Genomic DNA, 603 nt, shown 5'->3' with positions numbered 1-603 from the left:
TGAAGGGGTGTGTGTGTGTGTGTGTGTGTGTGTGTGTGTGTGTGTGTGTGTGTGTGTGTGTAATAGGGTCCAAGGCTTTTTGTTCATGTTACCTGTACCATTAAATGAAGGTGTGTGTGTGTGTGTGTGTGTGTGTGTGTGTAATAGGGTCCAAGGCTTTACACCCAGCTGTTATTCCAGGATCTCACAGGTGTCTTCTCCCTGAACAATCTAGGGTAGAAATGGGACCTAAGGCCTTTGCCATTTTTCTCGTATAGCATTCATCTTGTTGATATAAAAGAGCTCTTTCAGCCCTTTAGCAAATACTTAACTCCTATGTGCCAGGCATTTTTCTAGACTCCAGGAATATGGCCATGTCCCAGCATGGTCCCCATTATCCCAGAGTTTACAGTCTAATTGGGAAGAGAAGGGGAAGATTTTAAGAGAAGGAAGATGAGTTCTGCTTAGGATAGATGCAGTATGCTGTTGGGTAGTTCTAAACTCATGGAAACCTGGGTTGGTGATAGTGCTTTGGGTATCATCAGGGTGTAGGCCATAGCCAAAATTATGAAAATAAGATAGGATGAATACAGTCCTAAGCTGAAGATGAATACCTAAGAAGTA

Source organism: Zalophus californianus, chromosome 15 (genome assembly GCF_009762305.2).
Source record: "Zalophus californianus isolate mZalCal1 chromosome 15, mZalCal1.pri.v2, whole genome shotgun sequence".
Classification (NCBI taxonomy): Eukaryota; Metazoa; Chordata; class Mammalia; order Carnivora; family Otariidae; genus Zalophus; species Zalophus californianus.
Note: the sequence above shows the minus strand (reverse complement) of the source record.